Source organism: Heloderma suspectum, chromosome 9, assembly GCF_057233095.1.
Source record: "Heloderma suspectum isolate Gila_16-S chromosome 9, 16-S_ref, whole genome shotgun sequence".
NCBI classification, from domain to species: domain Eukaryota; kingdom Metazoa; phylum Chordata; class Lepidosauria; order Squamata; family Helodermatidae; genus Heloderma; species Heloderma suspectum.
Window position 1 is genome coordinate 25,914,848 of NC_139466.1, and position 13,562 is coordinate 25,928,409.

At 49.0% G+C, this 13,562-nt stretch overlaps 1 long non-coding RNA gene across 1 annotated transcript; it reads right to left on the reverse strand.

Moving 5' to 3' along the window:
• Positions 1 to 905: 905 nt before the first annotated feature.
• Positions 906 to 7,020, reverse strand: LOC146338501 (uncharacterized). The gene is made up of 3 exons (XR_014784828.1): positions 6,774 to 7,020; positions 4,676 to 4,758; positions 906 to 2,996 (listed from the first exon to the last, which is right to left on the reverse strand). It is a non-coding gene; the product is annotated as an uncharacterized LOC146338501 (long non-coding RNA).
• Positions 7,021 to 13,562: the final 6,542 nt, after the last annotated feature.

Below are 13,562 nucleotides of genomic sequence, written 5' to 3' on the forward strand. Positions count from 1 at the left end.
GTTTCTGCTGTTGAGTGGATAGACGACTAGACAGGTGGTGAGTGACCCATGTCCCCTTGTCTTTCTCCAGTATAAAAAGAAAAAGACGGCGAACACGTTTATTCTCGGGGAGTGTGGGGGCGGGGGGAATCATACTAAGAACTACAGCTCCTCAGGTGCTAAGTTGTGGGGAACCATGAGTGAGCAGCAGGGCGGGTGCCAGAACAGGCATCTTTGGCCCCAGAGCCCTGGCAGGGCCCACTGCAAACACCTACACTAGGCCCCTACTTACCCCCCCCCCCCGCTTCGTGCTCTGAGCAGCACTGTTTATTTCCCACGTTGTTGCAGGGCACGGTGGGAAGTTAAAATGGCAGCTACAGCCACTTGCCTGGCGCTGCTTAAAATGCTCCTGCCTGCTGCGGGGTAAGCTCACCACAGCCTCACTGACAGAGAGGGGCACTCAGCAGGGACACCGTGCTCAGAGCCTCTTCTGACCTTGCTGGCGAGCAGTGAAGGAAAACCTCAGAACCTGCCCCAAATCGGTGGGGTTCTTTTTCTATATTTCTGAGGGCCTTTTCCTCCTCCTCCTCGTCCCTTCACCACTGGCAGTACAGTTGGCAGGGTAAAGAGAGGGGGCCTTGTCAGTTGTGGTACCCAAGCAGTAGAATAGCCTCGCAGGGAAAGTTCAGCTGGCCCCCTTTTTGCTTCTTTTTAAATGGGCTCTTTAAACTGTGTTATTCTGGCAGGCTTTTTTTTTTTTTTAAATAACTTAGAGCCATAGGCCTAACCTGGTGCCTTCCAGATGTGTCACTGCGACTCTATCGCCCCTGACTAACATCTGGCTGCAAGATTATAGGAATTGAAATCAAACACATCTGGAAGGCACCAGGTTGGGGAAAGCCAGCCTATGGTAACATGTATCTTTTACAATGCTGCTACTGCTGTGGATTTTATTATTAGGCTCGTATTCTCACTTGTTTTGTTACAGTTCCTACGATCATTACAATTCTGCAGTCATTACAATTCTGCAAGCCGTCATGAATGCACTTGTCAGAGAACAGCCTTCCCCAACCTGGTGCTCTCCAGATGGTATCGACTACAGCCCCCAGCTTTCCTGACCATTGGCTCTGCTGGCTCGGGGCTGATGGGCACTGAAGTCCAAAACATCTTACGGTCACCAAGTCAGGGAAGGCTGCTATAGAAAGACAGGATACATACATGTTAAAAGAAAACCACGCAAGCCTGTGCACATCTACTCAGCCAGAAAACCCATTCTGAGTTCAACGGGGCAGTACAGGACTACAGCCTCAGGGCACAACCCTGTGTACACTTACTTGGGAGCAAGCCCAGCGAACTCTATGCGGTCTACTTCTGAGCAGACGTGTACAGGATTGCACTGTAAATGTAAGACGGCGCGCCCCCACTCCAAAGCCCAAACTGTATTCAGGCGCGTGCAACGCTTCCGACCTCATCCCACAACGCACGTGTATACCTGTGGGCCTTATTCTCACGAATACGAGGAAACTTCTCAGCAAAGTTGCATGGGAATATAATAATTACTGCTGCTGCTGCTAATACAGAGCCTAGTGCAGCGCAGATCAAAGGCAGGATGGGTTACTTCCCTAATCGCGCGTAACGTTTACCTCGCGCGGCGCAATGGCAGTCAGGCACGTGTCTTTTCACACTCGTCCTCCAGTGACATCTGAACGCGTCCGTTCGGCAAGCTCTCCCGGGCTGTTCCGCGGCATCGCAGCCTGGGCGAAAGGCTGGTAGCGTGAAGCGGGAAGGAGGCGGAGTTTTATGGCAGCGTGTACGCAAGCAAGCTCCGTCCGAGAAAGGATTGTGGGAGTTTGGGGGAAGAAGACGGCTAGGGAGGGGTCTCGGAGGTACGAGAAAACGTGTGAAAGGGGGGCGAGGAGGAAGCGCGAGGAGCAGGAGAAAAAGGAGGGCAGATCAGTCGAGCCTTCAACGACAACCAAAGGCGGGTGTCGGGCTATGCCAAAAAGGGCATCACGATCCCATGCATGTCTACTCAGACGCAAGCCCCACCGAGTTCAATGGGGCTTGCTCCCAGGTAGGTGGGCACGAACGCAGGAATAGGCAACCTGGTGCCCTCCAGATAGTTAGGACTACACCTCCCATAACCCCTGATCATTGATCGCGCCGGCCGGGGCTGATGGGAGTTGTAGTCCGAAACATCTGGAGGGCATCAGGTTGCCTGCCCATCCCTGGTATGTATAGGATTACAGCCGAAAAGTGCAGCAAGCTTTCGAGTCCACAGCGAGCCTTCCTTTAAAAGGGTTCAAGCCCATAAATTAGCCCTAAGTTTTTGAATGCCCGGGTAAAGTTTTTGATGTTGATCACTTGGGTGCTTCTCGAGAGGTAGAGAACAAAAGGATGTCAGGGGGTGTTGATTGAATTAGACGTTCCCAGGGGCTAGTTCTCGGATTACATGACTTTGAACACTGGGAGAGGTAAATGGGATGAGAATCACATTGGATGGGGATCTTTACTTCGAATGGGGTTTCAAGGTTTCCTTGCTGCTGAGGGCCGAGTTAAGGGGATTTTTTTTTTGTTTAAAACATTTATATCCGCCTTTGCAAAAAGTTCAAGGTGGCTAACAAAAAAGAAATAATAGGTAGATAGATAAGAAATACAGTCAAGATACTAAAACCTTATTACTTGAAAGATGAAACAGAGAAGTAAAACCCAGAAAGAGAAAATCAGAAGAACAGCAGTAAAAAAGTTAAAACCCATCAACAAACATCCACTAACATTGCTCACAAAAGGAACGTTTTCACACTATGGCAGAAAACCAGCAGAAAACTGATGGGTTCTGTCTTGCCCCTTCTTTTTCTGATTCGGTTGGCTGTGTCTGCGTTTGTGGGAAATGGAGTGAGATGCAGAAGACCATCGCTTGGATGTTTGGGCTGCCAGCATAAGCTGGAAAACTAGAGCTTCTGAACAAAATATGGTTGTATTTCTTGGAGCTTGAATAAAAACAGGTGATGTTTCTGCTGTAGAGAATAACACAAAAAGCAAATGTTATAATGGCCATAAGCAAAATTCTGAAATCCATATTAGTGTAATAGCCAACCCAAAAGGTCACAAAAGTATGCAAGCTTTTGAGATCTCCAGATGTCTTCATCAGGCAAGATGTTAAAAGAAGAAGCAATGTGGTGATCTTGAAAGTTTCCACATTTTTTGTGATCTTTTGGTTGGCCTAATAAAGGTATGGCACTAATACGGATTTTGTAGAAAGTACAGTTTGCCTTTTATTTGGCTGTGAAGATAGATTGAAATAAGACATAGAGATGCATCTATGTGGTTGCCAACATTTTTTTTTCTTGGCAGGTGTGTGCCTTTGACAGCTGGATGGCAGGCAGATGTTTTGCAGGTGAAGTAGTCGCCCAGCCAGAAGGCTTGATGATGGAGAAACAGTCCCAATATTGAATTCTGGCTGCCATGCAGCCATCAAAGCCACAGAAGCACTGCCAGAAAAGAAGGTGGCAATCCCATTAATACATACTCCAATAGCTACATGCATTATGCATTCCCGAAGCGAAGGTGAGAGTTTTAAGTAGGTTGGAATGTTGTGAAAAATTAGAGAGATATTTTATTGATTTAGCCACTGGTGTATTTTCAGTTCCTTTCCTGCCAGAGACTGCTATGCCTTTCACAGTGGCACACCGGGCAGAAATTCAACCAATGGTGCTTTTCTTGGCTTGGGACTGCTGTCATGAGAAAAGCACAGCATGTTGAATTTTAGCTGTTTAAAGGGCACAGAAGCCTCTATCGGGACAGGAAGTCTGCCCTGCTGCCTCTGACCTATTCTGCAGCCTTAGGTGAGTCACTTATCTTTCAAACTCTGCTCTTCATCTGCAAAATGGGTATAAAAGTGATTGGAACCTCACAGGGTTCTTGAGAAGACAAGCACGAGAAAGATAAAAAAAAATAAAAAGTCCACAAACCCAACAGTAGGCTCCACCTTTTCAAAATGTTTCTGCATCAGCATTAACAAGCATGAGTGATATGTTTTGATAAGACAAAGCCATGGAAGGCAGGGGTATTTTTCATACAACCATAGAATTGGATGGGGCTAGTCTAGTGCCCTGCCAGTGGTGGCTGGTGCCCAGTGGGGCTGATGGGGTAGATGGCAAGACTCCTAATGTTAGCCAGAGCCAACAGTGGTAGTAGATGGAGCCAACCAAGGGCTACAGTTATCCACAGTAGCAACCCATTGTACAGAAAATGAAAACTGAGGCAAAATAGCGTTGAGATCATGCCTGCAAAGCAGAGGATTGAGTGTTGGGAGATCCACACAGCAACAGAGAACCACTCCTTTGGACCCACATTTTTCTATTTCAGCAACAACCCCCAATGTACAAAGAAGAGAAACTAGGCAAGTAACATCAAAATCATTCGTGTAAAGCAGGGGGGTGATCTCTCTTTTAAGATACATAATTTAACACTTTCTTTTGCTCTCCACTTCATACTTTAAGCACATGGGGCACAATCCAGATTGGCATTGCCCCACCTGCACAAAGCAGTGAGCCACCCCTGCCTCCTGCTCGATGCAGGAAATCCAAAACTAGAATGCCCGTAACAGATGGCTATCCAGCCTCTATTTGAAGACCTCCAGCAAGGAAGAACCCACTACTTTCGGCGATTGGTTCCATTGTCAAACTTCTCTTACCGTGAAGACCTTTCTCCTGTTGTTCAGCTGAAATCTCCCCTCCTGTAACTTAAGCATGTTGGATCTTGTCCAGCCCTCTGGGGCTGCAGAAAAAAAAAAGCTCTCTTCTGTGTAACAGCCCTACAGGTCTTTGAAGCATGCTATCATGCCCCCCCCCCCAATCTTCTTTTTGCCAGACTGAACATATCCAGTTCCTTCAAACGTTCCTCAAAGGGCTACTTCCATGCTGCCATTTTTGTGGCTCTCCTCTGAACTTGTTCCAATCTGTCTATCTCAGGGACGTTGAACCTCAAGCCAAATCCAGCCCACATGAGCTCCCAGATGGCCACGCCCCTTTCCCCCAAACACCAATCATTTGGTGGTATCCCAGTTTATGCAGTTTTTTCCCACAGTCTAAAAGATTGTAATGGCACAGTGCCTAGCAGTAAGAGCTTTAAGCTAAAATATGCCGGTATCTTGGGCCCCGCCCATTTTGCTCCACCCAGCACTGGAATGGGCCCCCCTGAAAGCTTTTCCAAAATTGAATTTGGCCCTTGGGCTGAAAGAGGTTCAACACCCCTGCTATAAAGCAATGCCATGTGTTTATCATAGGAAAGCCAGTGGGGTGTAGGGCAACCTCTCCAAACCTGGCACACTCCAGATGTGTCAGACTACAACTCCCATCATCTCCAGATAGCATGGGGTGATGGGAGTTGTAATTCAAAACATCTAGGGGAGCACTAAGTTGGGGAATGCTGGCTGGTCGTACTGTCTCTGAATAGGGCTGGGGAGGCCCATGCCCAAAGCAGAACACAGCAGCTCCTGGAAAAGAGGGAAAAATCCTTGGACAGGAGCTTCTGAATTCTCTCTTAATTCATAGTTTCCTGGGCCGCAGCCTTATAGCAACAAAGATTACTTGGAGCTAAATCTGGACTTTCCTCCAAATATGTTGCAAACAGCATTTTTTCCTTCCGTCATAACTGGCTAAAACAAGCAGAACAATTTTTTTTACAGCAGAAATGGCTTGGCCATTAAAAAATACACACGAACGCCCCATTCTCTTTCCCAGAGGCTGCATCTCGGGAACTCAGAGCCGAGGCTCACCAGCAGCACACTTCCCTGGCATATATAGCAAAGGAGTCCAGAAAAAGGCAGAGGGCAGGATGTAACGGGTAAGTTGTCCGCTGCAAGCCCCACTGGTTTGAACCGGAGCACAAGAGCAGGGCCAAGGCCAGAAATGCTGGTGTCCTGCCTCGTCCTGGCTCCATCTATTTGACCACCCTGGCCACACGACTCGTTTTTCCTTCCCTCTTGCCCCATTTCATGATCCATCCCAGGCAGACCAGCAGTGGCTTCTGTTGTGGATTTATTTGTTACATTTATATCCCGCCTTTCCTCCAAGGAACCCAAGGTGGCTAACATGGCCCTCCTCCTCCTTTCCATTTTATCCTCACAACAACCCTGTGAGGTAGGTTAGACTGAGAGTCAGTGTCTGGCCCAAAGTCACCCAGTAAACTTCATGGCCGAGAGGGGACCTGAACTTGGGATTTCCCCAGTCCCAGTGCACCGCTCTAGCCACTACACCACACTGGCTCCAGCATGTATTGAGTTCTTTGATCAATTTCAGGGTGGGGCGGGAAAGGAATATGTGACTGAAATGCCAAGAGTTCTGGATGCAGCCGTAGGACGTGTGGAGGAATAGCAGAGTGCCTCTGGGCATGAACGAAGTATTTCCCCCTCACTGTTGGGTACTTCCCTTCTCCTCTAAAGTGTAAACAACCAAGTGTCTTCCAGCTGTTGTGGACTACATCTCCCATCAGACCCAGCCAGCATGGCCAAGGTCAAGGATTATGGGAGTTGTAGTCCAAACCACACGGAGGGCATTGGGTTTACACACTCTCTACCAAAAACAGCAACAAAAGCTGTTATAGTAACAACCTTAACCTTCATGGCTTTCAAATTTGGGGGCACACCGTTTAGGCAAATGCGAGCTCACCTAACATACCTTCAGAGGCCTAAAGCCACTTCACACGTTCTGCATTTGCTCCAAACACTTCGGAGTCAGAAATAGCGGGCCACCTACACGATACAAGAGCACACACAGAGGCATTCTGAATACCTGCTTTGGAAAGCCGCAGCCAAACGTGACTTGCACTTGCAGCAAAACACACGCGTTAGGCCCGCCACCCGGTACAGACGTTACCGCAGCCGGCTAGCCGCCATTAACTATGTTCCCCCGAATGCTCCACCGATGTGAACGTAGAAAGCGGATGCGCGAAGACGATCGCGGCGACAATTTCCGCGGCTAGGAAGGAGTAATGCAACGTGCTTTTGGGGGTCCTAGTTACGGAAGTATCCGCGACTATGTTTCCTACTGCCTACCAAAGACGTTAATTTAATGTAGATGGGGTGATCTTTCAAAGCGTAACAGCCCTAACCACCGAGGAGCGATCCGTGCTGGTTGAGTACACACGCTACTTCCTGCAAGAAAGCGCTTTCCGTGGAAGAAGCAGAAGAGCGACACGCGTATAATCATGTGTGAAGCGGCTGGGCCCGGGCAGGCCAGAGTCGAGGAGGAAGCGGGGGGCTGGTTTGCGTGCGCTTCCTCCAGCCGAGTGGGAGGAGTCCCCGCGTGGGCAGAGAGCGGGGCCGCGGGGGCGTCTTCGGAACGGCCCCTACTGAGCAACCGGACACCGATGTGTGTCGGAACGCTTTTCTCCGCTTGCAGGCAGCAACGGCGTGCAGAGGCCGGCCGGCTGCGAATCCACGCGGACTGAAGCCTGGGTTGCCGACGGGCGGTTCGGATCCGTGTGAATTTGCAGCGGTGGCGGGGAGAGAGACACGCAAACGCCGGGGGGGCGACTCCCGTCCCTTTGCACGGAGGCTGGTTTTTCTTTTTTTTCTTCCCGATCTGCTCCGCAAAGCAAGTTGGGACACGAGACTCACTGGTGGAAAGTAGGCCAGGGAGACTCTGAACTGCGGCCGCTCGCCTTTGCAGCAACCCCCACCCCGGATGGGGAAGGGGCGCTGGGCCCGTACCGGCACCCAGACAACTAGCAAGACGCGCGTGCATTGAGGGCGAGAGAGATCGGGGGCGGAGGTTCTACTCCGGTTGCAAAACCTGCGTTTATTCCACTTTTTTTCTTTCCTTCCTTCCCCCGCCGAACCCTGCCCCCTCGCTGCAGCGACCGGAGACTTTTGTGCGCAGCGAAAGGGGAGAGAGGATGGTCGCTCGGGGGCGTGTTCACACGTGACGCCAAGAACCGCATCGCCCTGCCGCCTTTTGTGATTTTCAAAAGGGGGGGGGGGAATAATCATGGAAATGTATTATATGCCGCCCTTCCATCAGTATCCCCAGAGCGGATCACATTAAAAAAACATATAAAACAATACATAATGAAATATGAATCAGACGTGTCGAAAAAAAGGTACGGGAGGTGGGGTACACGCAGACCTTCCTAGGAAATATATCATCTCCTGGAAGACCTAATTCTTACTGGGGGGTGGGGGAGGAAGTTCTCTACAAGTGCTCAGGGGCATATTCACACTCCACTGCATGCTGTCTGTACATGACACTACATAGTGTGGTGTAGCAGTTAGAGTGTTAGACTGGGACTTGGGAGATCCGAGTTCTAGTGCCCACCCGGTCATGGAAGCTCGCTGGGTGACTTTGGGCCAGTCACAGACTCTCAGCCCAACCCACCTCACAGGGTGGTTGTTGTGAGGTTAAAATGGGAGAGGAGGGGGATAATGTAAGTCGCCTTGGGTTCCTTAGGAGGAAAAAAAGTGGTGGGGTATAAATGTAATCAATCAATCACTGATAATTTGTGGGATTTGCAGCATCAAGATATAGTTTTGGGCATTGGCTTACAGTGCAATCTCGTATATGACTACTCAGAAGGAAGCCCCAATTGAGTTCATTTTGGCTCATTCTTAGGTAAGTGGGTTTCAGATTGCTGACTTCAATAGCTTTCAGAAGAGATTAAGGCACGTTCATTGTGAGGGAGACCTATGTTGACGGCTGTTTGCCATGCTAAGCAGGGCCGGCCCTACCAACAGGCAGAGTGAAGCTGTCGCCTCAGTCGACAGAGGCTGGAAGATGGCCACAGCAGTGGAGGCTTCAGGTTTTTGAGGGCCTTTGGTCAAGACACCCTCAATGGTCTCCCTTCCTCAGTGAATCTATCTTCTCACCACCATTGTCACCAGCTGCTTTTGCTCCCCTTCCTCATCATTGCTACCTCTTGCTTGCTTGACAGGCAGTGAGCAAGTAGTGAGGCCGGTGAACAAGCAGATTGCAATGGTAAAGGGGAGGAGCAATGCCAGGGGATGTTTGTCAGTGGGCCTCTGCTGAGGTGTGGGTCCTTGGCTGGTGCCCAAGCATGCCCACCCTTGATGCCAGCCCTGTGCAGCAAGGTATTGGAGGAAACACCTATGTGCCATGCGGCCTGCTCTGTGCCTCCTAAGCTAGCCTGCTGTCTTCAGGTGTAGTGGAGGACGCTGATCCACTGTCAGTGTTAAAGAAAGATTCAGTTCCTAGGCCAGTTGGCTTTTGCACATGGAAAGGTAAGGGAAGGAATCATCTCCTTTGCAAAATGTCTTGGACCGGCTCTGATGTTAAGCTTAACCAAACCTCCACGTTCAAAGGCGGTCTGCCTCTGAAATCCAGTTGCTGAGAAGCAACAGTGAAAGAGAGCAATTGCTTAGTTACTATGCTTGTATCCTGCCTCTTCCCCATGGAAATCAATGGGGCGTGCTGCGCAACAGGTTCCCAAGCAGCCTGCTATCCAGGCACAGACCAGACCTAGGCCAGTGTAGCTTTAAGCAAAATTAGGGTGCAACCCTATGTAAGTGTAGATGTTGAGCACAAAGGCATGTTTAAGGTGAGGACTGACCTGACTTCTGCAGCTCCCAGTTGCAATCCTTCTGGCGCTCCGCTTGGATCCAGCAGCAGCTGTCTGTGAAGAGGGCTGCTTTCTGCAGAGTGATCACACCAGGCCCTAAGACAAGCAGGCAGAAAGATCCTGTGGGGATTAAGGCCTAAAAGTCAGAGGTGCAGCTCAGCCCTACGCAGAAAACACATCTTTCCATATTCAGCTTTGTTGAACATGGAAATCCAGTGGTGTAGGTGGGTAATATAAGGCCCTGGACTTAGGGTGCAATCCTATGCATCTTTAGGCAGAAAAAAAGTCCTACAACTCCCAGCGTCCCTCTAGCCAGCCATGCTGGCCTGGTTATGCTGGGAATTGTAGGCCTTTTTTTGGTCTAAATGTGCCTAGGGTTGCACTCTTACTGTATCATGTGCTGAGCATTCCTTCTTGCCCTGTTTCCAGGCTTCCTGGAAGCACCAACTTGGCCATTGTGGACAAAATTGGCTTTTTGGTATGATCCAGCCATTAATGTTCTTAAGGGATGACTCTAAACAGCACACATAACTTTTTGTAGCACCTGTTGTCCAGCAAATGCTTCCTATTTTTAATTAATTTATTTTTTATTTTACTATTTATTATTTCCTGCCACCAGCAACCTGATCCTTCTAACTGGAGTTGCTGAAGATTGAACCTGGGACCTTTTGCATGCAAAGCTGGTGCTCTTTCACTGTACAATGTATGGCCATTCTCAAATGACTGCCACATTTTGGTCGTATATGTGTGCAGCAGCTATACGAGCACATTTGCACAGTATTTCCTACAATGGACGTGCTCTCCAAGTAGTTAATGTGTGAAACAGCCTCCCCCAGCACAAGGGGACAGAGTTTAAGTTCAGGTACCCAATTTCTAAAATGGGAGGCATCAGAGCGGCTGTTATAAGGAGATAACCAAAGTTCAGGCCTAGCATCAACTGAGCCCTGCCTGTCTGGGTCTGTTAGCACTGAGCCCTGCCCGTCTGGGTCTGTTAGCACGCACGTGTAAAGAACTGGGATATGGTTTTGAGTTGGCAGGCATTCTGTTTTTAAATAATTGAGGTCCATGCATGGATGTGGATTTACATTTCACCCTCCATGTGCTTTATGCATCACCTGCACGCAGGGGTGCGCTACTGATGCGCACCGTTGGCTTGCCATCCATCATTATTATGACCGTATAGCTGTGGATGTTCCAGACTGGCAAAAGGGGCTTCAGAAGACGAGAGCCACCGCTGTGTTAATTGCAAAGGAGCATGGCGACCTTTAGAGGGACTGAAGCCATGCTTGTGAGGAGCACAGGGTGCAGAAGTCGATGCTGCGCCAGGCAGGCCACGCGTGTGGAGTACCCTGTCCGGTTCTGGGTGCCAGGTTTTAAGAAGGCTGTTGACAAATTGGAGCATGTCCAGAGGGGGTGTCTGTGATAGTGCAGGGAAGCCTTCCCCAACATGGCAGCTGGCTGGGGGATGATGGGAGTTGTAGTCCAACATATCTGGAGGCCACCAGGTTCGGGAAGGCAGGTGTGGATTCTTGAAAACTGAGAAACAGTTGAAGGAGCTGGGAATGTTTAGCTTGGAGAACAGAAGATTAAGGGGAGACCCGATCACTATCTTCAAATATCTGAAGGGCTAGAATACAGAAGATAGTGCATACTCGTTCCCTGTGGCTTTTCCCAACCTGGTGTCCTCCAGATGTTTTGGACTTCAACTCCCATCAGCCACCACTTTCAGTGGTCAAGAATTCTGGGAGTTGTGGGACAAAATATCTGGAGGCCATCGGCTTGTGGAAAGCTGCTCTGGAGGGCCGATCTAGAAGCAATGGATGGAAAGTGCAGGGAAGCAGATTTTGACTAAACATTAGGAGAAATGTCCTAACGACAAGAGCTGATCGGCCATGGAACAGTGTGCCTCCGAGGGTGGAGAACTCTGTTCTTCACTGGAGGTATTAAAGCAGAGGCTGGATGGCCATCTGTCAGGGATGGTGTAGTGCAAGGGTGGGCAACTTGTGGCCCTCCAGATGTTTTGGCCTACAACTCCCATCTTCCCTCAGCAGTGGCTATGGTGGCTAGAGATGGTGGTTGTAGGCCAAAACATCTGGAGAGCCACAAGTTGCCCTCCCCTGCTGTAGTTGCAGGTTCCCACATTGTAAATCCTGCATTGAGTAGGGGGCTAGGAACATAGGTAGCTGCTGCATATGGAGTCAAACTATTGCTCTATCGCTCTATCTATCTATCTATCTATCTATCTATCATTTTTTATTTAAAACATGTATATCCTGCCCTATATCATTAAGATCTCAGGGTGGCACACAGATAAAATCAATGTAAACAGTATAAAACAATAATTTAAACATTAAAAACATATGAAGCATTAAACAAAGTAATACCAATGAAAATCTAAAACAGTGTGCTACTTTAGGGAATGCATTTAGCCCTCAAAGGCTTTGGTAAAAAGCCATGTTTTTACTTGGTGCCAAAATGAAACCAATGTTTGCACCAATTGGGCCTCTAAGGGGAGGGCATTACACAACCAGGGTGCCACAGCAGAGAAGGCCCTCTCCCACATCCCACCATAGTGTATGTCTCACACTGGAGGGACTCAGAGGAGAGCACCTCCAACAGTTCTCAGTCCTCGGGCAGACATATATAGGGAGAGGCACTCCCTCAAATAGAAAAGTAGCGAAGTAATGTCGACACTTGACTGGTTGTGGCTCCCCAGGGTTACAGGCAGGATTTTCCTAGCCCTGCCTGGAAATGCCGGGGATCGAACCTGAGACCTTCTGCATGCAAAGCATGAGCCATGGCCTCAGCTCTTTAGACTAGATCACCCTTCCCTGACCTGGTGCCATCCAGGAGTGTTAGACTATGACTTCCAGCATTCCTCACCATTGGTCATACTGGCTGGGACTGATGGGAGTTTAAATCCAAAACATCTGGAGGGCACCAGGTGGAGGAAGGTTAGATGAACTGCAAGGTCCCTCCGAAGTCTAAAATTTTATGACTCTAAAGATTTGCATGTGATAACTTTTTTTGTGAAGAAGAAAAAAAAAGCCTGGCTCCAGTTCCACTATTCTTCGCATTCACCATTTATTCCAGGGGCAGGCAACTTCTGGCCCTCCAGACGTTTTGGCCTGCAACTCCCATTAGCCAATGGTGAAGAATCATGCGAGTTGTAGGCCAAGACAAGTTGCCCACTGAGATTTATTCTGTGCCTGTGGAGATGAACGGCACCCTGCAGAGAGGTGCTTGTAATCTTTTTTTGACTGGGTCTTGATCTTTTGAATGCTATGTAAGAACATATGAAGCAAGAAGGAAAATGACTACCTCTGAGCATATGCAAAGTGCATTTCCCGCTCTGTTAAATATGTAGCCACAGTTCCACCTTCTTCCAAATCACGGGTTAGTGAGGAGGGGATTCTCAGTTGAGAAACTGGACCCCCCCCCCAATTGATATCCTGCATTTCTCTTAGATGCTAAGTGACAAAAGGATGAGAAAGGGTTAGGTTTGCTGGGATCGGGTAGCACCATTGGCCAAGAAAGACTGACTGGGTGACAGTCTGTGAAAAGCTCTGTAGACATTCCAGGGTCAGCCACAACTCCTTTGGGGAGGGTCTGTAGCTCAGTGGTAAAGTGCATGTGCTGCATGGAGAAAGCTCCAAGATCAATTCCTGGCATGGCCAGTTCATTATTAATTTTTAAGTATCAGATGATGGGAAAGACCTCTGGCGGAGACCCTGGAGAGCAGCAGCCAATCAGAGTAGACTAGTCTTTCCCCGACCTGGTCCCCTCCAGATCGTTTGAACTTCAGTTCCCATCAGCCCCAGCCAGCTTGGCTAATGATCAGGAATTCTGGGAGTTGTAGTGCAAAGAGGGCCACTGGGCTAAATGGAGAAATGGTGCAACCTGGTATAAGGCAGCTTTCAATGTCCCCTGTCGCCTCTTCTTACACTCTTCTGAGTTTCTGCATCCTTCCCACCCACAAATCATACCAATATGATGCCCACCATGGG